The sequence below is a fragment of the Pinus tabuliformis genome, chromosome J, assembly GCF_031772625.1.
Source record: "Pinus tabuliformis cultivar Carrire ecotype Pingquan chromosome J, CPIR1, whole genome shotgun sequence".
Lineage (NCBI taxonomy): Eukaryota > Viridiplantae > Streptophyta > Pinopsida > Pinales > Pinaceae > Pinus > Pinus tabuliformis.
The window spans coordinates 1,104,146,157-1,104,171,596 of record NC_142295.1 but is presented as its reverse complement, the minus strand read 5'-3'; positions in this window follow the sequence as shown (position 1 = coordinate 1,104,171,596).

The window sequence follows — 25,440 nt, the reverse complement described above, 5'->3', positions numbered from 1 at the left end:
GACACGGGGAATAATAGAGAGAGGATAGAACCAAATAGAGTATGAACACCATCGGGAATAGATAAAATAGAGCCAGACCACACGCCCACCCCTAGGCAAGCCGGAGAATATAGAAAGAGAAGAGAAAGCACGCAAAAACCAGGAAGGACAGGGGGGAAGGAACGGAGCAGCGAGAAGGCAAGCAGGCAGGAGCCAGCTAGGAGGGAAGGATAAAATAAGATGAAGTCAAGGCCGAGGCTGCAGGCACCCCCTCCTAATCAAGGGAAAGGGGGTTGCGAGAACACAGACAGGGGAAAGACGCAGGAGCTAGAGAAAGAAGCTGAATGAAGGATGGATAAACGAAAACAGGGAGGGATACAGATCGATGAAACGGGAATGGGGGATGGGTGAGGGAACAAAGGAAGGGAATCAGGAGAGGCAATGACAGATGGCCCGGAAGTGAGAGGCCATAATAGGAAAGAGGTAGCGAGAACCAAGCCAAGAAGCAGGATGGGAACGAGAGGCCGGGCAGAAGAAAAGACAGAGAGAGATAACGTCGGAACTCTAGATGGTAGCAGAGAGAGAAGGGATTGGAGAGAAACTGATCGCTACCATTTGCCCACATGATGAGGACGTAGAGGTTTGATCACACATTACGCTTTCAGTTACCAATCCTCCCATTACGCTTTCTGTTACCAATCCCACATATTCCGCCTTCAGTAACCACCCATCCCACGAAGTGGGGATTCCATGTGTGTTACCTGTAAACTTTCCCACGTGCCCTTTTAGTTAGGTTAGTCAGTGAGTAAGTCAATTAGTGAAGCGGCAGTCCCAATAGTCCGTGATCAGTATGGTTTTCTATGTGACCAGTTCTCAATACCATGTGCCCAGTTAGTGAGGTTAGTGAGGTTAGTGAGTCAGTTAGTAAGGACGGTCCCAATAGCACCAAGCCCTGTTGTTCAACGTTACCCTTTTCTATACCATGTGCCCAGGAAGGTGGTTTACATGTGTGTTACCAGTTAGACGTTAACAGGAGGTTATTCTAGCGTGAACAGTTTCTCATCCCCCATACAGGAGGTCACCGATTCACTTATTTGCCCAAGACATGACGAGAGAGGTGAAATTACACCCGCGTTTCTAACTGACGATGAGAGAGAGAACGAACCAACCCTTGAATGGAAGGCCCAGTTAAGAAAACCCCGCATTCCCTCCGCACGCAGTCTCACATTCAGTCTGCCCGCATTCAGTACGCATTACCCATTAATTTTCACTTATACCCTTTCACTTGCCCTGCTTTATGTTACACGATTAGGGTTGTTCAATTATGACGCTACTCCATTGCATGAGAGAGAGAGAGGCCAACTAGTTTTGGATACCCAGCATGCGAGGTTTAGGTTATGATTCCCAATTACCTTTTGCCCATGAGCCTGGTGATCTTAGGTTACTCCATGCCAAGTTGTTGATACCCTGCTTTGAGGTTTTTACCCCCTTAATGCCCTACTCATTTTGCCATTTTCTCTTGGCGGCGGTTTGAACATATTTCCATATAAAGATTGGCCATTTTACGTTGGCGGCGGTTTGAGCATATTTACCTAGAAAGATTGGCCATTTTACGTTGGCGGCGGTTTTGGAATATTGAGCAACGCCCCCACCCAAAACCAAAAGGTAGGGCAATTGAAATGCATAATTACATATGCCCATAGTAGCATTGTTCGTTAAAGCGTAATGACGGTAGAAATGCATAATTACATATATAAGAATCTTGATTTCGGTCACTAGAGATAGATACGAAATAAAAGCATACTCGACATAAATGCATATATTATATATGTCATTATGGTCATTCTGGTCTTTTGATAGCTCGATCTACCTTGTGGCTATTATATATGTCATTACGCTTTAAGGCTCAACCATCCGTACGGGAGAAGAAAGACTAGTTCGTGTCTCCTTGCACTAGGAAGCGCAAGACCCTCCGGGACCTCTCCCGGTGGTCGAGCAACTAAAGTTTCAATTTACTTATTGGGTGGGGGGCGTTGGTCGAGCCCCCTCTGGGTCCTTGGTTCATTTCGACCAGTGATTCTAGTCATTCATTATATACGTAATTATGTCATTCGAGATAGGAACCAGAAGAGAATCACCCACCTCCTCTTTTCAATTTACTTATTGGGTCTCTCAAATAAGTAACTAAAAAAGAGTTCGACAGGCTCACCCTTGCCCTCCTAATGTCAAGCAAGCGGGTTCATTTGACTTAATGCATGAATCGAGAGCCCCGTGGAAGGACTATAGAGAGTTCCGGGCGGGGATCAGGTTCAGGGTATGGCGGCCCAGTGATAGAGACCTCCCTTTGGAAAGAAGTAAGGCTCGGCGCGCCATCGAGAGGATGCGCAAGCAGGCTCGACTAAAAGGAGAGGATGTGGCTCTTTCATTTTACTTATTTGAGAGGGGCCACCCAATAAGTAAAATGAAACCATAAAAAGCAGTTTAAGCATGGATAAGCCACTTCAAGCACTCGGATGTTGGAAGCAACTATGATATTGGGGATCGGTTAATTGGTAAAATCCAGGAATACTTGAATTGCAGGGAGCCAAACTTACCACTTGGGCTCGAAATGTGATGCGACCCCAATGTGGAAAAGCACAGGGAGACTAGTTCTTTGAGCATGACTGTAAATATATCGGAATATATGGAAATCAATTTCATCCTTGTGAGCGGTAATATATCACCTATTCATTATGGAATTCAGGAGATAGTTGGCTTCCACCGATGAGGGCTACCATGGATAAGGAAAGAGGGCACTCATAAGAGTCCCATACCAGACCAAGGATTTCCTTGCCCCCGGAGGGACAAGCGGCTTCGCACCTTTTTTTCATGTAATAGGAGAGGCAGCAAAAGAAAAGCCCGCAAGCATTTGGATTCTCGCTTAGATCAGCCAGGACTAATGATCCAGGGTATATTCAGAAAGGATAAAGGAAGGGCCATCACACATGAAAGGATTAGAAGGGAGAAGCGGGTGGCCTTACTTGGTGAGCTGTTAGCTCTAGGCTTCGGGTTAAAGGCTCAACCTCCCTGACCTTGTCTCTATCAAGCCCCCCCCTTCCAAGAAGACTCTATCTCTCCCCTCTCCCTGGCTCTAGCCTCTTGCAAAACATCAGCATCAAAGCTCTCGAGCTCAAAGCAAATGCTTCCATCTCGCCAAACATAGGATGGTGTTCGTGCCAAGTTCTACGTGAGTGACCTATACTACGTGACCTATACTTCATGCCCAATAGGTCGTCGTACCCACTAGTCCACATATTCAACATACATGTTTCCTCATAGCTACTTATATAACATATCCGCTTATATCCGCTTCTTACTCTTCTTACTCTTCATACCATAAAAATACAATAGCTACGGCACGCTGCACATGATGGTTTAAATGGAATGGAATCAGAACATCTAGAACTTAGATTGATATCTCTATGCTTTAGTTAAAGCCTTAGTCTTCTGGACTTGCCCCAAGGCCATAGAGATTCTGGTGGTACTAACTAGCTCTAGAGACAAGCCATAGAGTGAAGCCAGAGTGTAAGCTTTAGCCCTTAGTTAGTTATTTAAGGTACTACTAGCCGGAGGACTGCCTTAATCTCCATGCACTATATACTGCCATACGGTAAATAGTATTAGTCTTTGTACCAGCCCTATAGTAGTCCCTAGTCCCTTGCCTACCGGTACGGACTTAGTATTAGCCCCATGCCGCCCTAAGAGAATAGCTTCAGTAGTGTCCCGGGTCTCATGTCTTAGTCCCCGGTCTCATGGAGTAAGGCCTTAAGGTCTCTCTTTCTTGCTTTCTTACTTTTTGATTAGCCTTATTAGTTATTGAACTATTAGAGAGTGAAGCTGGATAAGGTCTACTTTCATCTCCTTACTTGTGATGGATGCTTATTGAGTCATGACTCCTCCCTATTCCCATAAGTAGTGATAAGCAAGTCACTATGGTGTAATTGATTCCTAGCTAGTCCCATGAGCTACGGCGAAGAAGCTAGCTAGTTCCCCTGAGCTACAGCGAAGAACTTATTCTAGCTCTATAAGAAGTGTTCCATATGCTATTAGTCTAGAACTAGATGCTATTAGAATGAAATGATATTTCTCTCTCTCCAGTCTCCATTCTTTTTATCCATTCTTTTCAAAAGAAACTAGTACCCTTCCTTTATCCCTGAGCGTAAGCAAATAATCATAAGGTCTTCTTAGCCCTAGTCATAGTGTAAGTTCCATAGAGTAATGACTTCTTTCCTGGCAACGACCAGGCTCTAAGCAATTGTGAAAATGTAGAGATCGACACGTAGAGATGCTAGTATCACTAGTATCAGAATAAGTTGTCATCTTGTCCAACCAAATAGATTCTATCTCTAATGATTGAACGTATATATGGCTTCACGTAGACTTCACTTCTATGCGGATTATAGCTTAGAGTTTCCCATAGGCATTGACTATAAATCAATCTCGTTTAGCGTTAATTGGAACTAAGGCTATGGAACTGACTGCTTAAGGCTTTTTCACTCTATGGGGAACTTACGGCAAGCTTGAACGGAACTACAGTCCATAGGGCTAAGACTGAAGCTAGTCTAGTTCATACCCATATGGATTGAACAGGATATGGATTGAACGGTGTGATGTGCACCTATATGTATGGATTTTGATAGATGTCTATATTTCTAGAGATATAGAGGAGATTGGTACTGTACTTTCTTTCTTACTTGCCTCCGTCCTTTTTGTAGGTTCCATAGAGTAAGTCTTAAGCAGTATGAACTAGCACTATAAGACTAGCTCTTTTTAGTGCATCAGTAGTTGTGATTAGTAGTTTCCATTCTCTAATGCCTTAGGTCCATTTCTTGTTGTCTGTTGGTAACGTGGGTCCGTTTCCTCTCGTTCAACCCCGGCTCCTTACTCCCAGCAAGTATAATAAAGCAAGCAATCAACTTGTCCTTCTTCGACATCAACTGGGCCTTTCACTCGGCGACCACCTCTTGTAAATGACCACTTCTCCTGGGAATGAGACTGGGTATTTACCTCCTGGCACCACTTCCTGGCTATCGTTGACCCGGCCAGCATCATCAGCGGACTAAATAAGTTCTCAATAACTAACTGCACATAGTTTCTTCGTCAAGCCTAACGTCCTAGCAACGCGTCCTAGCCAGCAAGCGGCGAGAGCAAATGAAGCCATCCCGCCAAACATGGATCAAAATGCTAAAAAGGCATACCTGCCATTTGTTCTTCCTTACTCTCGGCCAAATGACTGGAGCTTATAGCAAAGAGCTTCTAGCAATGAGACTCCCGGCTTTGTCCATCCGTTGTACCCACCCCTCCCTGTAGATGTGTGGGCAATCAAGCAAGAACTCTCCGGGCAAGCATCACCCGACCACCTCCCTGACTGGCATTCCCTCCCTGACTAACGTGACTGGCTCAACCTCCCTGACCTACCTGAATGTCTCTCTGTTATGGCCTATGAACCTCAACAGGTGTATGGGGACATAATCAAAATGAATAGAATATATGTCAGCTTGCGTTATATACGTAATTATACAACAATAAGCTAAGCAACTTCTCATGTTGCACCATCATTTGCACTAAGCTCCTTCCTCTTATTGCATATCAACATAAGTAGGCATAATCATAACAACATCCAGTGCTGTATGATGACCCCCTGTATAGGCCCCATCCCTTCCACATGTCTGTCTGCCCCCTTCCCTCTCCATCCGTCGGGGTTCAATCTATTGGCATCGTCCGTAGGCCCACCGCTCTCAACTGGCCCTCAATCAAATAAATCCAGGCTGTTTGTTTTGCCATCCCGCTCCTTCTACTCCTTCCTCATCTCCCGGCATAAGACTAATGATCGAGCTCCTAAAAATTGATTGTCCTATGCTCCCCAAATGTTGAATCACTGTAAGTAATATTGTGCGTCTTCTTGTGATAGGCTAGGTTAAGCTTCTATGGCTCGTGGTAATCCCCGTCCCTGTGTTAGGTGAGGCTAAATGCTAAGAGAGAACTCTTCTTTCAGCCTTATTAACAAACGACCACGGGCTTCGGACCCCCATCTATCTTAGGGGCTCTGATCGACTATCGTCAATGAACCCCATCTATCTTAGGGGCTGTGACTATCGTCAATGAACCCCATCTATCTTAGGGGCTGTGACTCACTAATTAGGGAAAATTTTATGGGCTAATATTCACAGGTAGGCTAATTTTTAATTTTTTTTCTAAAAAAAAAATCACCAATCTCTATTTTTTTCTAAAATTGTTTCACCCAAGTTTTATAGTACAAAATTATTTCAGCTTAGAAATCGCCAAAATTTTATAGACACTATATAAAATAATTAAAAGTTTGAATATTTTTATTACAAAAATTCCAAGCATTTTACAATTTGAATATTAAGGACTAGTAAAATTCACCAAAGTTTCTAAATCTTAAAATCAATTTACATTCTTAAAATTTTCCTTGATTTGACTTTTTAAGTTACACACACACACACAAACACATACACATATATAACCTATGGAGATTAACACAAGGTCTTTAATTATGGTACAAAATAATGCAAGCTAAATATTTTCCTAGAGAATCAATTGTGGAATGGTTTAGAGTGCCAAATAAGTCCTCCAAAAGGCTCAATAATATGGAAAGAAATGGTAAGAGGCTTCCCCCGGTTGGAAAATGGGTCGTGTGGTGTGTAGGGGATGGGCATCAAATATGAATAGGATGCGACCCTTAGTATGGTGTAGGTAATGATTACAACCTCTTTGCTCTTATATTATCCTCTCTTGATCGCCTAAATATTACTACTCTAGTAGATGCTAGTGCCTAACCCCTTAGACCTATGGGTCTAGCGAGAGAAATAACAATAGAATTAGATTGGTACATCAACTTGCCAGTGGAGAATCATGTGTGTATCAGAGACAATATTCCAAAATTGCTTGTTTGGTAAAAAAGTCCCCACACGAAAGCTTTCACTATCAATATGGGTTATAAGGTGTGGTTCGAAGAACAATTCATTGAGGAAAGAATTTGGTTGTGGAGATATATCTGGGGAGTCAACACCCCTCTAAAGGCCAAACTCTTTGCATGAATAGCTCTCAGTGACAAGTTGCTCACCTAGGACAAGTTCAAAAAATGCGATGGTCTAGTCTTAATCAATTTCCCCTATGCAAAGCATAGGAGGAGTCCCACCCTCACCTTTTTGAGATGGAATTATATATATATGATTTGTGAGTTTCTGTTGAAATCCTTAATCCAAATTTAAGGTCAATGGGCTTGGATTTAGCTAATGCTTTTAGAATGTTGTGGTCCAATAAAACAAGTTTCTTCTTTTAAATTTCTACCTTTTCTACTTATTAGTTTTGTTTGGCAATCACAAAATCTTGCAGTTTTTCAGGACAAGTTCATTCCCTTGTCTACATGTGTTGCAAAGGTGATCACTCTGGCTTAGAAATTCAAGGAAAACCCTCCCCTCCCCAAACAGAGGAGCCTATGTATTCTTGAAATTGATTTTGTCTCTCCATGGGATTTCTTTGATGGTGTCAACCATGACCATCCTCTGCGATGTGGTGTTTGGTAGTCTTGTAATTAAGTCACTCTCATTTCTTATATGCATGATATGCCCCTCGTAGGGGGTGAAATAACAAGGCCAAGTTTGTATCCTTATGAGTTCTACTAGAAGTGGCCTAGAGAAAAGGTGTTTCAAGTCTCCAGGTGATGGGAGATTCAAAGCTAGTCATTGATTGGGGAAACCATATGGTAAGTGTATGCATAATTGGTGTCGACATGTTATTATCAGATATTAGGGTTGTTCATAATTATTTGTATCAAATTGTTTTCTATCATATTTTACATGAGCTCAACATGGAAGTAGGTGGTTTATCCAAGGAAGCTCTCCAACTTCCAGTAGGTTTGGTTGGACTCCATCAATTTGCACACAGTGAAGATATTGAGTTGTTCACAACCAATATCTAGTTTTAGCATTTTAATGTCTTTATGTAATTTTATCTTTGTTGTAAGTCACGAAAAAAATAGACACAAAATTTTACTCCCTTGCATTTTTTATATCTAAGCAGCATGAAAACATTTAATTATTTTTTTAATCAAAAAAACAAATTTGAAAAATCAAATGACGAACAATATATATACTTTGCCTTATCAATATATACCATATTTTTCTTTTAATATATATATATAGTACCAGTATTTTTCTTTTAATATATATATATAAATAATTAATATCAGTGTCTTATAAAAATATTTTCTCTTAAAGAGATGTGAGTAATGAAGTGTATATGTTTAACTAATAAGAGTAAAATATGTCACTCACTATTATATTTTTTTTCATGTTATTAAACAAAACAACCCACCACACGAATAAACATGAAAGTACGAGTACGAGTGAGAGAGGATTGGGAGAACGATGGACCAAGACGACAAAAATGCCTCATTTCCTTTTATTGTGTTGGACAAACCAAACAATCAAATGGATAAGCATGGGGATAAAAGTCTTGATTGGGCAAAAGGGAAAAAAATCCCCCTTTTTTTTTCCAGGTTACCAAATATTGAAACGAATAAGCAATAAATTACAAGTTAAAAAAGAAAATTTTAGTTTTATTTATAAAAAAAATAATATAATTTTAAAATAAAAATGTATATATAATCTTAAAATTTTAGTTTAAAAAATTTAGTATTTTGTTAATTTTATTATGCAAGTAATAATATTTAAATATATGTGAGAAAAAAATAATTAAAATAATATTATAAATAATAATAATATATATGATTTAGTTTGGAAAAGTTTAATGGAAAAAAATAAGCCAATGATACATATATTTTTGAGTTTATACTTTTGTGCTTTGAATTGTTTTAATCTATTTCTTTTGGATCCATCATATTGAATTATTTGTGTTGATGTTTAAATTAATAGGTGTGGTTCATCTTTGGGACAAGTAGTCATTCTTTACTTAAATGCAACCAAGGTGTCACTCTAGCTAACTAAGTCTTGTTCCAAACTTCACACATTATAATGGAGAATTGTCAAACCTTTAAAAACATTCATCACATATAATCTGTGGGCTCTAACACGACGAGCTACTAAAAACATTTTCCTGAAATCACCATTGTTGGCCTAACTACTTTGATTCTTTCACTGGGTCAAGTTTAACCTAACATTTGCCCCCTTAAACTTGATTGGGAAAATCCACATGCTCTTCCCCCTTTCACCTACATTACTAACAAGGTATTATAGTCATATGACCATATACATGGATTTAAATATATTTCATCTCCAAAGTAAAAAAAAAAAAAAACTTATTGTTGTCACACTTATTCCGCCCTTCATGCCAATTCATTGCAACCAACATCCTAAATTGGTTTCTATCTAGGTTGGATTTTTTTTATGCCTTTGCATCTCCCTATTGAACCAATGATCCCATGGGGATATGTCATCTCCAGGTGGGTCATCCATGCTCTGTTCTTTGCCCCTTTGTAGCTCAACAACACTACATTTCTCTCTTCACCAGGCAGCACCTTTTTGTTTTTCGACCCTTCATTTTCCTTTGATTAGATTTTTCATCATGGAATATTAAAGCGATCAATAAATCTACCAGGAATACAAGAAATTTTCTTAGGAAGCTGGGGAATGTGGAGCTCATTAATGAGCGAGTAACTACCTACCACCTAATGGATAAGGGAGGAGGTAGTTACTAATTCCAACAAAACTTTGGAAAGGGTCCCTTTTCTCCTATATTGTAGTTAGACTCTTGCGGTGTAGAGCTAGTGTGAGGGGGTATAGTGGATAGAAATGAGAAGAAACCGAGTTTATGCTACCCTGAAGTCCATTAGAGCTCAGGGGGACTCATCTAGGAGGAGAGGTTGAGGTTGGGAAGAGAATTGTAGCTCCTGTATTATTTTCAATAAAAATATTGACAAGATTGTACACTAAGTAGCTTATGTTTTAAATAGTTATTACATGATAAGAGTTTTATTGTTAGAAATATATGTAGCATTATAGTTATTATATTTTTTCAAAGTTCTTTGAATATGCTTAAGAATGAAAGAGAAAGAAAAATAAAATAGAAATCATATTCTAAAAGTATTTGAAAATGGTTTAAGTACTTTGTGTATATATAAAACAATTAACATTATAATGTAGATATTTTAGTAGAATAGGTAATTAGCTAACTATGTAATGATTTCTGGAATTATCTATATTAAGTAGTTACTTGAAATGCACAAAAAATAATCTAATTTAAGAGGTCTAGCATTTGAGTAAATAATGGTAGCACAGTGAGTGATATATTGTAGTAATAGTTCAAAACAATTTACATGGAGAATGTTGGAAGCGTTATGTTCATGTGTGTAAATATAGTTAAGGGAATAATTATAAGCATAGAACTAATGGAACCAAATGGTAAGGTCAAAATTGACTTGACACGTTTGAAAAAAAGGAACGAAATTTGGGTCACAATTCTAGCTTAAGCATATTTTAACTATAAGGGATATGGAAAAAAAATTGTATTCCAATAAATCTTGAGAGAATGAAAAAATTATCTATGAGAAACTTTAGGTAAAGTTGTTACACGATTGTAAGTGATTAGAAGAGGAGTGGTAGTCAACTACTTAATTGGTGCTAAAAGAGGAAGAAACTCAATAATGGATTTAGATATTATGTAACTACTATTATAGAAAATTCTATTAAGTAATACAAACCTGGAAAGTTAACCAAAAAACATACAAATAACATATGAAATAACTGAGTGAATAGAAAGCTATAGTTGTATAGCAATTCCTTTCAAATTAACTTAGCATAAAGAATTGAGCTTACAATTGTAGTTTATAACCAAGGGCCGAAAAAAGTCATATTATAAATAAAAAAAGAAAAATAATTTTGGACTGAAGGCTCTCATCCTTAGTCATTTTTAATAGTACAATTAGAGCACAAATCCATAAACAATAAAAATACCCTCAGGGTAAGATCTAAGCATTTTCCCATGATTGAAGTTAAAGTAGAAACGCAAGGTGCCTTTATTCAACAGGTGAATCAACTACACACCAGAACAACCAAGAAGTTGAAGAGCATCCAACCTATAGGGATGATATCAAATTCATTAAGAAATTGAACGATTCCAAAGTAAAATAAAAAATAAAACTTGCAAGTGATTCATCCAAGTTTAGTATACCTGTGAATTATTAACCATATAAAATGTGATTTGAAAGCTTATCAAGAGGTATTATTGTTAAAGAAGAAAAATATGAGAATAATTTCTTAAAAAGGAAGAAGTTATACTTGAGAAAAGCCATGTCCAAGAGACCCATAACCTTTACCTTTAACAGATGTTAAATCCCTTAAATATATTGTAATAGTTTATCCAAATTAACCAAAATTTAATAGGATAAACAACCTTATACGTAAATAGGGTGGAAATCCTAAAGAATAATTTAAGAAAATTTCCACATAAGGAAATGTGGCCATTACAAAATTATTATAAATGAAACCATGGTAAAAGAATGATGCCGAGACCGATCGACGATTATGTAAAAACCCGTGAGCTTTATGGTTTAAACCTTGAAAACCAAAATTAGAAGCAAATTGACAAGAGCATAAGAAAAAATTGCAAGAAAATAATTAAGGGTCTTTCCATGAAAGGGGAAATTGATTTTACTTGCCAAAAGTAAAAGTCCTCCGAAGGAATGGAAACTTATCGAGAGTAAAAACCCTTCTGAGGAATGAAACCTTGTCAAGAGAAGGTTGGGGGAGCCTTCATATCTTTGTGTCAAAAATGTGTACAAAGAAAAAGGGGTTAAACCCTTGTGATCCGTAAAATTTTGTGGATATTCCACTGGATAGTTCATCACAATAGATATGATAATATTATATTAAAAATATGAGTTTCTACATTATTACAGTTTTATTTAATTATGCATGTAAAAGTAGATCAAAAAGAAAAGTAGAGAATGAAGAAATAAGCTCACACACATATAATACAAAAGATATGCTCTCTCGAAAACCCTTTCGAGAGAAAACCCATTTGGAAGGTGAGACTAATTCACTCTCTTTCTCTGTCTGAAAATGTGGTTGTAGATACAAAGAAGTAATGTATGTGGCCCATGGGCTACTACAATGCACAAATCGTCTCTTTTTGGTCTACCTCCTATCTTTATTGGCTATATTTTCTCAAATATGGAACAAAATGCTCTCGAAAGAATGGAATGCCTCTTCCTCCTAGTGCTCTGGTTATAACACAGCACAATAGTCTACTAGTGGTTAAGTTTGACTACATCAAATCTTAAAGAGAGTTACAAAATAGACTCTTCTAGATTATTTTACATCACAAACATGTGGCTAGTCCCTTTTCCATGAATAATGGGGGATGATGTGACATCTCTCAAACTATAGGTCTAAAAACAGGAAGGTGAACTTCTAAGTGGCATAAATTTTGCTTACGGACTCTGATTGATGTGCTTCTTGCGTTGTTAGAAATATTTATGTGTGTAGAATACCATGAGAATGTGTGGTGCTTGAGAGGCAAAGGGATACCCTAAAAAAACGTCGTTTGATGCCTCAAAATGCTCCCAGAAGGTTTCGGACATCGTTTCGCCAAACTGGGTCTCACCAGTAAAAATGGTCCCGTGAGTTGATTCCTCCACTTTTTTCTACTGCAAATGCATTGAGATGGATGAAAAAATATAATGATCAAATTCATATCACACCTCCCAATTTTGGGAGGCTTTTGGTCCCCAAAATCTTTTACTAAATGAGGTGAGGAAATTTTTCCTCCACCTTCTCTCTGGTGTACCATTTAGCTTTGCCTGGAAATTGTCCCCTCAACCCAATCTACCAAAGGTCTTGTTTCCCTTCTCTTACTGTTCTGGACCTCTTCTACATAACTGTATCTTCTACCAACTTTTCCTCAGCATCTGGTGCAAAATCCTCCATATAAAGTAGGACCTGTTCCTCTTACTAATCTAGTATGGAAAGCTCATAGAGTTTCAAATTATCTACATTTACAACTGAGTAAATGCACATATATGGTGGTAAATTGAGTCGATAGGAATTATCACCCACCTTTTCTAGTATCTCAAAGGGACCATACCTTAGAGCCTTGATTTTCTTACCAAACCCCTGCAACCTCTCCTTGTTCAACTGCAGCCATACTTTGTCTCCCACCTTGAATGATTTCTTTGTTATGTGTTGATCATGCATGGCCTTATACTCCACCCGCGACTTCTGCAGTGTTTCCTGTACCTATAGATGGATCTGGCTAATCTTCTCTATATTTTTTTCAGCCCTCAAAGCATCTCCTATAATGTCTTCCTTCACTCCTCCTTGCTACCCATATGCAATGTCTAAAGGTGAAGGTGGAAAATATCCAAAACATGTTTCAAATGGGGACTTTCCTGTAGAAGTGTGGACCACTCTGTTATAATAATGTTGTATCTAGACCATATTTTCATCCCAAGTCTTCAGATGCTTTTGGTTGTAACCCGTCAAAAGTTCCACCAAAGTCCTATTGACTACTTTGGTCTACCCATCTATCCATTGATGGAATGTTGTAGATCTCTTCAAAATTGTGTCCATATTCTCCCACAATGTAGTTCAAAATGCATTGAGAAATCTTATATCACTGTCTCAAATGATGCTCCTTGGTATCCCAAAGTTTACCCAGACCTATCCAAAGAACAAGTTTGTTGCTTCTTTTCTGTTGATGGTCTTTTTACATGGCATCAGAACACACATCTTGTTGAACTTGTCAACTACGACAAATAGGTAGTCATGTCCCTTCCTGGTTGTCGGTAAGCCTCCCACAAAGTCCATGGAAATGCTTTCCCAAGGATGAGTAGGTACATGTAATGGATGATACAGACCCCTGTTTCTTGTTGCTAGGCTTATTGGTATAAGAAAGCATGCATCCTCTTATGAACCTAGCTATGTGTTCTTTCATCTTGGGTCAATACACATACCTCTGCAAGTTAGCCATGGTCTTCCCTACACCAAAGTGCCATGCAACCTTGGAGGTGTGAGCCTCTCTTATCAACTACAAACACTCACCTTTAGGAACAAATATCTTATCCAATGTTGGGTTATGTTATATTCTTTCCACGACTAGCCCACATAGTTAATCGGGGGGTTAGAGGGGGGGCAAAGCACCCCCTTTGTTGTGCCGATTGCATAGAATGGGGGTCACAAGGGGTTTGAGGGGTGTAGGTAGCCCCCCTCTATGGGGTCTGGGGCAGTGCCCTAGAAAATTTTGTTTTTGGACACTATATTAGGTTGGGCGGACCTACCTATGGTTTTGTGCATGATTTTCGCACATGGTTTTGGACGCGATGGTTTTCGGTCCATGGTTTTGGACACGATGGTTTTCTATCCATGGTATTGGATGCTTCGCATGCATAAATATGTATTGTAACATTGAAAGGAACATAATGAAAAATCAAGCTGGTAGTCCCAGTTTTGTGATCTAGGGGAAAATCTCTGTGTATATGTGTTTTATATGTTATGCCCTCACATTGTTTATTTTCTGTGTTTTAGAATTCTTATGCAGGTAATTTCTGTATGGGGTTAAATCCTACATCCAACCTGTAGAGTAACCCATCCTGGAGATGGTAGTCAACAGTGATGTCGCCATCATGCGCATGACTCTGACTTTGCAACTATTGATACACCTCCTTGAAGTCTTCATATTCTGAATATGCCTCTTTGTATGCATCATGGGTGAATGGCTCCATGTGCATAAGAGTCCCCAAAGCTGCAATCTTTGATATGGGTGACCTTGAAAGCATATCAGCCAACTTTTTTGTGCTTCCCCTCTTATACTTGATCACCAAATGAAATTGTTGTAAAAACCCCATCCACTTGTAATGTGTGGTCTGTTGTAGCTTATTTTGGGCCTATAGGTACGGTAATGACTGGTGATTCGTGTGGATTATTGTCTCCTTTCCCATTAGATTATTCTTCCACTCCTTCACAACTTACACCATGGCATAGAGCTCCTTATCATAGGTATGGTAGTTAAGAACTACCCAATTAAATTCTTTAGAATGGTAGCAAACGAGCCTTCCTCCTCGCATTAAGACAACTCCCATAGCATACCCACTCACATCTATCTCCACTTCAAAGATCCTTTGCAAGTTTGGTAATGCTAGAATTGGTGCTTCACTAATCTTCTTCTTTAACTCATCAAAATCCTACTTCCGCACTTTTCCCCACTGGAAACTCTTGCCACTTTCTATTATGGTGCGGAGCAATGTCGTTACTGTTGAAAACGAGGCTATGAATTTCCTCAGGTACTTTTCTACTACAATGAAACTCCTAACCTCAGTAACATTAGTAGGCACCAGCCATTTCATGATGGCCTCCATCTTGGAATGATATATCTTCAATTCTCCTCCACCAATCACATATCCCAAATACACCAAGGATTGTTGCAAAAACTCAAAATTATTAAAATTTGCTAGCAGTTGGTGCTTCTTCAATGTTTCTAGCACCTACGTCAAATGTGAAATATGCTCCTCCCAAGTAACACGATATACCAGTATATCATCAAAATAGACAATAACAAACGAATCTATAAAATTACGCAGTACATCATTCATTAATAGCATATATGTAGTTGGTGAATTACATAGGCCAAATGGCATAATTAACCACTCATACAAACCTTTCCTAGTTTTGAATGTAGTCTTCCATGTATCCTCTTCTTTGACTTGAACTAGTGATATCTAGACTTCAAGTCCAACTTCATGAAATACTTTGCTTGCTATAACTGATCTAGCAGATCGTCTATCTTGGGTAGGGGGTATCTGTTCTTGAGCGTGATTTTATTCAATGCCCTGTAATCTATACACATCCTCCAAGTCTCATCTTTCTTTGGAACAATGATGATGGGTGACCCACATGGTGATGTACTAGGTCAAATGAAACCTTGTTCCAGCAGCTACTGCAACTATTTCTTCACCTCACTTGCTTCTATAACAAACTGCGTGTACAACCCAATATTTGGCAATGGGGAGTGTGGCAATAACTTAATCTTGTGCTCCACTTCTCTCTTAGGGGGTATCCATTTAGGCTATGGGAACAAGTCCTTGTATGCCTGTAAAATCTTCTCCAATTTTTGTTTTTGTTTCTTAGTACACCCCTTTAGGGATTCCTTGTGTCTTATTGACTCCTCTATAGACTGCCTTCTCTTAAAAACAATAAAACATACTTCTTGCTGGAACTGATCAATTTCTTTGCTTGGCTGGAACTTATCAATGAAATTTGCAGCTTGCCTTTGTGCGTGTTGACGATGAACGATTTTCCATCCGTGATGAGCCGGTATTGGTTAGATCTCCTAATGTATATTGCATCACACATGTACATGTATGGACTCCCAAACACGACTCCACATATATCCAGGGAACCACATCCAGATCTACTTCATCAATAAAACCAACATTGATAGAAAATCTAACTTTACATTGTTTTTTTACCTTCAGCTCTGCATCCTTATATACCAATCCCAATGGATATGGGTTTGGATGTCATGAACTTCCATCCCCAACTTCTTCACTAGATCTGTTGCAATGAGATTTTCTTGTGATATTGAGTGAAACAGAGCATAAATCTTCGTATTCTTGACATGTATCTTTACATGGACGAGTTTGGCCATTTATTTCTCTTCCTGTTGCTAAAGGGTACTCAGACTCACCTCCTTCTGCATCAATGTACAGATGATCTTCTCATCCATGTCTGAGCTACTTTCAACTTGTTTGCTTGAATCAATGGCCATGAGATTCTTCTTCTTATTATCTTTCTTCTTGTTCTTCGAGTTTAGCTCTGGATGCAACTTCCAACACTTCTCCTCTGTATAGAAATCAACCTTGCAATGGTTGCAGTGGTTGTTAGGATCTTTGCATTGGTGTGTTGTGGCTGCCGTCTTTTTATCTTTTCCCCCTTTTTGCTTCTTTTTCCCATCCTTAGAAGAGTATTGTTGCTCCTTTTTCTTTGATCCTCTTGATTGCGCTATTTTCAGGCCTATGTTCTCTAGGTATTATGCTTGTACGCAAGCCTCGTCCACCTTTTTGGGCTTGAATGTTAATTTTTAGTATGTTCTATGCTAGAGCAATCTATTTCAATTTTCATAGTTAGCTCAATATCTTTTCCAGATTAGCAATCACATCAGCATTAAAGTAAACTGCAGATAGAACATAAATATAAATCGCAGAAGACAAGCCAAGATGAGAGGACATAAGATGTGGTGCTAGCTAGGGACAAACCCCACAATGTGAGGAAACCCTTGATCAATTCTTCTTTTATGTTCTTCAAAGTTCAGAAGAGAAAGTGAGAGAGATAGTACATTTACAACAGAAGTCAACACTTTGACTTCTCTAGATCTGAGCATAAATCATTTTTGATGGGACTAGCCTAATGTTCCATGCAACAACGTTAATCAACAATGCAATAATGAGTTAATCAATACATAAATAATTAATCAGAGATTTTTTTGGTTTAACAAATGCTGATTAGTGGTTAATTGCTGGATGGTTCTGGACTTCGTTTGGTGGCATTTATGGCTGGCATTAAATTCTGTTTTACTGGTGGTCCTTACCTTGGGTTTCATTCTCCCGCTTCCTCGGTCTACTCCAAAACCCTATTCTCCATGTCATTTGTTCATTTTCGCATTGCAACATCGTCGCTCTGAGGGTTTGGGTTTGTAAGTGAGTTTTAGTTGTAGGTGGTTGAAAACGAACCACAAGCTCTATCTGTGCTGATAGTGGCCTCTGCTACCTATGAGTATGGCACCTGCGTTTGCTTTGGTAGCTTATGGGCTCAATTATTTGAACACTGGATGATGGTTCTGCTCTCTGGCGTAAGAGGATTGCTGAGTATGTTCTGTTCGGTTGCTTGCTTTGATTTTGTTCCACTGTTATTGTTTTTTAAGGACATTCTGCTGGTTAGCTTTGTTTAACTGTGTGCATGCTATAGGTCACATCTACGGTGGCCTTCTTCTACTCGCAGTTTTATTCCAGGTAATTCATCTCTCCATGATTCATTTTCACTCTTCGTCTTTCTCCGTTGCTAACAACTTTCGCTCCTCTGTCTCAGGCTATTACTATGGAATGTAGCTTACTAGTTTTTTCCTTCTTTCTATGCAGTTGGTGTTATAGAAATTTTTGGGCACTACAACCCCAAGCATAAATGTCCATAAACTAAGGGATCCTAAGTCCCTAAATGTGTTGTTCCAACCCCTAAAATAACAAGGTCAACTGATTACAGCATCTCCCAAAAGTTCTCCATGAATAACCACTCAGAACTGGTCAAAACTGGACCATTTCACTTGCTCCATGGGCAAAGTGCATTGCATCCCACCTAAATACACACAGTAGGTGTGTTGCATGTCAAAAAGACCTTCTATGGGGTGCGATGGGCGAGAAGGGACAAATGGCAAGGTCAATCTGTGAGGTGGAGAAGCATGGAATCTTCCAGAAACTTCTCCTATGACACTTGCCTCTCTGAATTTGACCAGGGATGAGTAAGAGATCATCAATCTCCAAGTGGAATCAAGAACTATCAGAGGGGAGACACTAATCAAATCTCAAAAGCTAACTCACCTCCCTTGCAGACATCTATATATGGATCCCTCATCCCAGAGATCCAGAGGCTGGAATTTTGTATCTTGTAAGGAAGTGCTGCTAGTTTATTGGTGCAATATCACAATGTTGGGTGATCTAAGATTTTCATGAGGTGAAGAAGGGCTTCTTGCTGAGAGGATGATGTTGGGTCAGAACAATTGGTTGTAATTCTCTTGGCTCTTTCTTGATTATCAATAAAGTTATTCAATTTTTCCTCCATACTCTCGTATGATTTATGTTTTATGCATTTGTATGGTTAATATACATTTAATCCTATATTGCTTATGATAATAGATCTATGTTCTTGTATAGTGTTATGCTGCTTTGATTCTACAGGTACTCTGTGAAGCTGGGTATACAAGAAAGCAAGTAGCAAAGGACTATCAGAAGAGAGAGGAATCGAGCAAGGAACCATGTGCAAGACAGAGGTTGGTCTCCTTTATTCTTCTCTCATCTATCTTTCATAAAGGAAAACAAAACTAGTTTTACTTTGTTTGTTTCTAAGGTAGCTACCAGCCTTAGTGGGATTAGCAGTTCTGCATAGACACTATTCCTGGTAACAGCTGGACCTCCAGGTAACTTTTCCTTACTATATGAGCAGTTCACTAAGCTTTGTTTTCTTTCCTCCATTAACAAAAGGGTTGACAGTGTTTCCATTTTCGACTTTGCAGGTTAGGGGTTTGGCTCTCTAGCGTACTGGGTGTGAATGCTGCGGTCCTTTCCCAGTAGGCTCTACCACTGTCTCGATTTGTCTTTTTGTGCTTAGTCTCTATCAATTTAGATGGGATTGAGTCCTAGTGCTTGTTTTCTCATTCACCCTATCGTCGCTATGTGACCTGGGTTGTTTGGCACAAACCCTTGCTTGACTCCATGAAGTTTTGTAATGATACAATGGTTATAGAAGATAGCTTGAAAGCTGTTTGAAACCCTCGTCTAGGGTTCTACTGGCTGGTTTGGCTTTTTAGCAGTTCATTGTATACAAATATATTTATTTCACTGGAACTGAAACCCTTATCAAGGGTTGTGCTGGTTAGTGCGACTCTTTAACAATTCACTAGGTTGTACTTGGACTCTATTATATATATATACAGACATTTCGTTTTTACAATGAAAAGAATTACAATGAATTTTTTTGTTTTCATTTGTTACCTCTGTCCTGAATGTGGTTACTCGGCATTTGTTTTCTCATTCTGAGTTGAACTTGTTTGAACCGTACCTGATTCTTTCAATCATGGACTCCACTTGTGGTTTTCTAGCCTTTGCACTGGGGTTCTCATGTAACTTCTCTTTTATGCTTTCAATTATTTATAAGAGAAAAACGAAAGAAATGTGCATGCACTATATTTGTTCATTATGGTTGGTCAATAACTAGATACGTAGATAGACATGTCAATGACTGTTACAAATGGATGGATTTGAAATGAAATAAAATTATTCTCCGTCTTCTATTTCTGTACTCATGTGCTGAACCTTCCGAATGATTTACAATTTTCCATTTGTACTTTTTGTCCACAGTTATCTGAACTGTGCATAGTTACTTTTCAGTTTCTATTCTATTAGTTACACAACTATTTATGCATTTGGTTCTGCTTGCACTGCAAGATTTTACATTTGACATGTTTGTCTTTTTTCCCTAAAATGAAAGAAACAATTATAAAACTATTGTTTATTAAAGACAAACAAGAGAGTGACCCTAACTGACTAGACTGTTCCCTAACTGATACTGAAATTAAAAAGAAACAAATTCCTACATTCTACTTTGACTAATAGAACATAAGAAACCAATCACTAATAAAACTTTCCACCTTGGTAGAGACCAACACCCGATCATGGCTCCCTTAGCTAGATGCTCCTGCATTAGGCTCCCAGGGTAAAAAGAAATCATGACTCTAGTCCATGAGCTTCTTGACTAAATAACCCGCTTGCTCTATCTGCCTGGATCAAGCCACGAACTGTCCTTGATAGGACGGTTCTTCCACTTGACCAGATATTTCAGATACTCTTTCTGCCGAGTTCTCTTAGCCACTTGAGTGTCGAGGATCCTTTCGATCTCGAGAGGTTGAACGTAAGGCATTTGTCTCATCCAAATTTCACTTCCATCTTGGGTGTCATGTGTAAGCCGTGTGGTACTGTCTTCCTTTGAACCAGTAATGTATGGAAATAGGTCTGCTACATTAAAGATGGGTGAAATTCCTATTCCTGGTGGCAGCTATATTTCGTAGGCATTCAATGAAAATTTTCGAAGGATTTTGCAGGGACCTATCTTCTTGTACTTCAGCTTGTTGTTTGTACCCCTAGGGAAGTGTTCCTTGTGCAAATGCGCGAGAATTTCATCCCCCACATTAAACTGCACTTCTCTCTATTTCAAATCTGTTTGCTGCTTATATTTTTTACTGTTGTCATGCAATTTAATTTCACCTGCTCATGCAAATCTTTCATCGCGTTAGTGAAATCTTCCCCATCAGCACTTCTCCTTTCCTATAGTCCTAGATCTCGCAACTCATGCACTCCGCAAGGATACATGCCATACAAGATCTGAAAAGGACTGCAACCTGTTTTGCGATTAGGCGAGTCGTTATAAGCGAACTCTGTATGGGCAAGTACAAGATCCCACATCTATGAATTTTCACTAATCAAACTCCGTAGAAGGCTCCCCAGACTCCTATTTACCACCTTTATTTGCCCATCAGTCTACGAGTGATAAGCAGAGCTGTAACTCAACTGCGTATCCATCTTCTTCCATAGGGTGCGCCAAAAGTGCCCTGTAAACTTCACGTCCCTGTCAGAGAGAATGGACTTAGGTAGATCGTGTAGCCTGACGATCTCTATAAAGAACAAGTGGGCCACATGAGTGGCATCGTTGGTCTTTCTGCAAGGGATGAAATGCGCCATCTTCGAAAACTAGTCCACTACTACCATCATTGAATCATATCCCCACTGTGTCCTTGGTAGACCAAGGACAAGGTCCAAGCTGACTGAGTCCCACAGTCTACTTGGAATGAGCAATGGCATGTAAAGTCCCGTATTTTGGTGGTGTCCTTTCGCCAGCTGACACACTTTACATTTGTTCAAAAATGTCTACACATCCCTTCACATTTTTGGCCAAAAGTAAAAATGGTTGAGTTGCTCTAATGTCTTGTCTATGCCGAAATGTTTGGCTAGACCTCCACTGTGCTTCTCCCGAATGATATTCTCTCTCATCGAGCAACCAGGAATGCATAACTGTCCTCCTCTTAACAACAACTTCTCCTACAACTTATAGTCTAACCATGGACTATTGTCTCTCACCAAAGGATTCTGGCATGCCTCGTAAGCCTCCTTAAAACATGTATCAGTCTGATACAAATCTTTCAAGTGCTCAAAGCCCAACACTTGTATAGTACTCTCCTGTAAGAGTAAGGCTCTCCTACTGAACGCATCCACCACCTTGTTGGCCTACCCACTGATGTGTTTCAACACAAAGGTGAAGCTCTACAAATATTCAACCTATTTAGCATGTTTGTGATTTAGCTTGTTCTGTTGCATCAGATATTATAGTGTAGAATTATCCAAGAATAAAACAAATTCATTCCCCAGCAAATAGTGTCTCCAATGCTTCAGCGCTTGGATGACAGCATAGAATTCCTTGTCGTAGGATGAATACTTCTGCCTACTTTCATTCAACTTCTCGCTGAAAAATGCAACAAGTTTACCCTCTTGGCTAATTACAGCTCCAATAGTCATACCACTTGCATCACAATGAACCTAAAAAAGCTTTTTAAAATCTGGCAATCTCAGGATTGGTCTCTCTGTGATCTTATTTTTCAGTAGCTGAAAACTCCTCGCTGTTGCCTCAGTCCAACGAAAAGGCCGAGTTTCCTTCTTGATAATGTCCAACATAGGTGTGAGCATTTCACTAAAATTTCTTATAAATTTTCAGTAAAAACTCACCAGCCCATGAAAACTACGTACCTAAAACAAGCTTTTCGGGGATGGCCAATTGACTATCACTACAATCTTTTGTGGGTCCATTTTTAACTCGTTTTCTGCAATTACAAAGCCCAAATAAACTAGTTCTTTTTGCAGAAAGGTACACTTTTTCAGATTTATCAGCAGCTTATTCTGCTGCAATTTTTCCAACACTTTTCGAACATGTCGAAAGTGTTCCTCTCTCATCTTGCTGAAAATTAATATGTCGTCCAGGTACACTATCACAAACTTCCCATTGTAGTCTTTCAGTATTTGATTCATTAACTGCATAAAGGTATTGGGTGCATTGCTCAGTCCAAATGGCATTACCAGCCACTCATACAGTCCCTCGTTAGTCTTGAAGGTTGTCTTCCACTCATCCCCCTCTTGAATTCAAATATGATGATACCCACTCTTTAAATCAATCATGGAAAAATATGCTGCCCCACTTAGGCAATCCATCATGTCGTCCATCCATGGTAGTGGAAATCTGTACCAGATGGTGATCTTGTTGATGGCCCTCAAGTTTGTGCACATCCACCATTCTCCTCCTTTCTTGTGAGCGAGAACTGTTGGAACTGTGCAAGGGCTCAAACTCTCCCTTATCAGCCCTTTATCTGGCAATTCCTGCACCTATTTTCTAATCTCCTCATTGTCTTTAGGGCTCATCTGATATGCTACCTTATTTTGCAAACTTGCTCCAGGTATAAATTCAATATGATGACTTATACTTCTTTTAGGGAGAAGTTTATCTTGCAAGTCATCTACCACTATATCACTAAACTCCTGCAACATATACTGAATTTCTGTGGGAAAATATGACACCTCTATGTGTAGCAGCGCTATCTTTGCTCTTCTAACAATAGCATAGCTCACCTCACTGTCCTCAACTTGTTTCAAAAACTATTTTCCGCTCATTAACAACACTCTTGTCTCACTTGTTCCTACTGTCTCTTCCTCCTTGATGGGTACAAGCTTGTGCTTGATCTCATCTTTGACAAACTTATAGCAAATTGTTTTCCCGTCATGTACCACCTTCCTGTCATACTGCCATGGCCTGCCTAGCAGTATGTAACATACATCCATTGGAATTATGTCACAAATGACTTTATCCTTATATCTGCTGATATGGAACTCTACTTCGCATTGTTCATCTACCAACAACTGATGGCCTTTTTGCAGCCATGATACCTTGTACGGAGTGGGGTGTTTCAACTGCTTCAACCCCAACTTTTCCACCATCTCTGTGGCAACCAAATTATCTGTACTTCCACTATCGATAACAAGATTATAGAACTTACCATGTGACTTACAAACTGTCCGAAACAAAGCTTTCCGCTGAGTTTGTTCAGCTGTTTCCTTGGCTGGTTTCAGTAACACCTTGTTCAAAACTAAGGCTTCCCCTGTTTCCGATACATTTTTTGCTTCTTGGGGAGGTGCCTCTACTTCTTCTGGCTATGCGACATACGCACCCCTCTGTCTAGCTTGTTCCGCCTCAGGACACTCAAACTATCTGTGCCCCCACTTGTGGCACTTGTAACATTGATAACTAGCTCCTCTGCCTCGGTCATTTCCCCTACCTCGCTGATATGGCCTACCACCTCTCGTGTTGTCACCTTTTTCTGCTGTTCTGGAAGCTTTGGAACTGCTGCCTTCTTCATTACTGCGAGCAGTTCGCCCTCTGCCATAAGACTGTCCTCTTCCTCTGCTGGTTCCCTGTCCTCTCCTGGCATTGTTTTTCTAGCAATCTTCTCCTCTGCTTTCATAGCACTCTAATATGCTTCTTCGATGTTTTTCGGGGAAAGAATGCTAATTTCATCTAATATTTCTAACCTTAAGCTATTTATGTACCTCGTTGTTTTATCCACGATGTCCTCTATATAACCGGCCCTTAAATTCAGCCGGTAAAATTCCTCAGTGTACTCCCTTACTGTCATCCCTTTTTGCTTCAAATTTTGCACTTGCTGGTGTAGTGCAATCTGGTAGTCCTTAGGCAGAAATCTTCCCTTCAAATTGGCCACCATCCTTGACCATTTCTTGATTGGAAACTTGTTCAATCTCCTTCTCTTTGTTTGAACATTGTCCCACCACAGGGCTGCGTGTCCCCTCAACTTTGTTGCAGCGAACTTAACTCTACGGTCTTCACTAACCTCTTCACACTCGAAATACTTATCTAGCTCGTTGATCCAGTCCAACAAAACCTCTGTGGACAAGCTACTGTCATATTTTCGAATTTCTGGTTTAGGCTTGGTGCTTGCCAATAGGACTGACCTCAACATTCTTATTTCTGATCCTTCTTCATTTGATCCATTTGTTGTTACTATGGCTTCCTCTTCGCTGTCATCTCCTACCTCTGGATTCCTTCTTCTCCCGCTTCAACTGCCTCCAAACGAGCAGTAAGGATCCTGATCTCCTCTATTAATCCTTCATCTGCTGCTCTCCGAGCATCTCTTCCACGTCCTCACCTTCCAACTTCCATTTCTTAGGGAAACACTAAATCCTACTCTGATACCACTATGATGGGACCAACCCAATGTTGCGCGCAACAACGTTAATCAACAATGCAATAATGAGTTAATCAATACATAAATAGTTAATTAGAGATTTTTTTTGGTTTAACAAATGTTGATTAGTGGTTAATTTCTGGATGGTTCTGGACTTCGGTTGGTGGCATTTATGGCTGGCATTAACATTTGTTGTACTAGCAGTCCTTACCTTGGGTTTCGTTCTCCCGCTTCCTTGGTCTACTCCAAAACCCTATTCTCCATATCATTTGTTCATTTTTGCATTGCAACGTTGTCGCTCTAAGGGTTTGGTTCTGTAAGTGAGTTTTGGTTGTGGGAGGTTGAAAATGAACTACAAGCTCTATCTGCATTGACGGTGGC